This window comes from Grammomys surdaster, unplaced genomic scaffold, assembly GCF_004785775.1.
Source record: "Grammomys surdaster isolate TR1022 unplaced genomic scaffold, NIH_TR_1.0 123781, whole genome shotgun sequence".
Classification (NCBI taxonomy): Eukaryota; Metazoa; Chordata; class Mammalia; order Rodentia; family Muridae; genus Grammomys; species Grammomys surdaster.
In genome coordinates this window covers 132,938-135,293 of record NW_021618943.1, presented here as the reverse complement: position 1 = coordinate 135,293, position 2,356 = coordinate 132,938, and the positions used below count along the sequence as shown (strand labels likewise).

Sequence of the window (2,356 nt, the reverse complement as noted above, 5' to 3'; positions counted from 1 at the left end):
TATCATAAAAGAACACATACAGGGGAGAAACCCTATGAATGTAACCAGTGTGGTAAAGCCTTTGCTGGAAGCAGTGGTCTCAAATGTCATAAAAGAACACATACAGGAGAAAAACCATATGAATGTACCCAATGTGATAAAGCCTTTGCATGAAGCAGTAGTCTCGAATATCATAAAAGAACACATACAGGGGAGAAATCCTATGAATGTAACCAGTGTGGTAAAGCCTTTGCTGGAAGCAGTGATCTCAAATCTCATAAAACAACACATACCGGGGCGAATCCCTATGAATATAACCAATGTGATAAAGTCTTTGCACATAGCGCTGTTCTCCAAAGGCATAAAAGAATACGTACTGGTGAGAAACCATATTAATGTAACCAATCTGATAAAACATTTTCACAAATCAAGAGTCTTAATACACATAAAACAACATGTATTTGAGCAAAACCCTGAGTGTATCTAATGTGGTAAGGCCTTTTCACAAATTAGTCATTATGACAATCATAAAAAGACACATACAGGAAAGCAATTTTTGAATGTGAGCAATGTGGTTTTAAACCTTTTTCACCATGCAGTTTCCCCCAAATATATAAAGGACCATATACTGGAGGAAAAGTCTGTGAATATCATGAATGTTATGAAGGTCTTCTATGTCACAATCATCTTCAAATGTATAAAAGAACTTGTACTGGAGAGAAATCCTCTGAATGTAACTAATGTGGTAAAGCCTTTGCACAAGAGTCATCTAGGACTTCAAAGGATACACACTGAAGAGAACACTATGAATATAAGCACTGTGGTAGACTTTTTGCAAGTCACAGTACTCTACATGTAAATAAGCAAAGACACACTCAAGAGAATTTCTATGAATGTCATCTACGGGATAAAGATTTTGTATATTGCAATTTTCTTCAAGTGAATAAAAGAAAACATACAGGTGAGAATGTAAGCAATGTGGTAAAGCCTTCATATATCAGTCATATTCAAAGGCACAAAAGAAACCATAATGTAGAGAAATCCTGTAAATGTATTTAATATGATGAAGCCTATGCATACTTCTGTAGATTTCATCAACATGAAACAATCCCTACTGCTTAGAAATTTATGAATACATTTAATATTGTGAAGCCTTTTCAAATTTCACAAGTTTTCATCATCATGAAAGAGAAACCCTATGAACTCATTCAATATGGGGAAGACTATAAATTATTACAGACTTCATCATCATGAAAGTAATCATAATGGAGAGAAAATCTATGAGTGTAAACAATATGGTAGAGGCTTTCTGGTATGGGGTCCTCTCAGATCCAACACCACCTAGTCTCAGGTAATGCAAGTGACAGGATTTCATGGTAATAAACCTGCTGCTAAATCATGATATACTCAGAATATAATGTGTGACTTGTAACACACACATTTCCCCCAAGTGAGCCAGAATGATATAGCACTGCCATCCTGCAGTCCAAAATGTTAACTCACAATTATTAATGTCTGAAAGAACTGGAGGAACAAAAGCAGAGAGGACCCTGAGCAAAAGGAGGTCCGGTGACATGCCCAAATTGAGATCCATCTCACTGGGTGGCCCCAACATCTGAAACCATTACTGAAGCTATAGTCTGCTTACAAACAGAGAACTGTCATGACTGACTTCCAAGAGGCCCATTAAACAGGTGAAAGAGTCAGATGCAGATATTTACATGCAATCAATGGACAGAAACTGGTGACCCATGAGGTTGAATTAGGGAAAAGCTGGAAGAAGTTGAAGAGGAGGGTGACTATGTAGGAAGTCAAGCCATCTGTACCCCTGGGATCTCTCAGACATTGAGCCACCAACCAGGTAACATAAACCACCTGATACACAGCAGAGGACTACTGGGTCTGGACTCAATCAGAGAACATACAAGTGACCCTCCAGAAACTTGGGGCCCCAGGTAGTGGGGAGAACTGGTGGGGTCGGATTTGTGCATAGGGACATCTTGGAGACAGTGGGGGGGGAGGAGTAGGATGAGGAAGAGTTGGAGGGTGGACAAGGAGGGGTATAAAATCTGAATTGTAAAAAAAGATTCAACAATAAATTAAAAGAATATGAAAAAGAAACTTGTAAAAGTAAGGAGAGAACACCAGAAACTTCTGTACCAAGTTACAACTACATTTTCCCAATAATCAGGATTTTGGAATAGGGGCTTATGTAGTTTATAGTGTCAACTATTATAGAATGTATGTTTTACAGTTTAAACAATCATATCAATTTGTTCTTTGGTGGTAAAGAACAGGTGTTATCTTTTGAGGAGCACAAGATGAATGGCAGAAGACATTCTTAGAGATAGTCTTTGTGTTTTCAAGAACAAAAGAT

General features: G+C 37.8%; 1 pseudogene; it reads left to right on the top strand.

Annotated features, from left to right (window-relative positions):
- LOC114636374 overlaps window positions 1–838 on the top strand; it is a 16,492-nt pseudogene extending 15,654 nt beyond the window's left edge.
- Window positions 839–2,356: the final 1,518 nt, after the last annotated feature.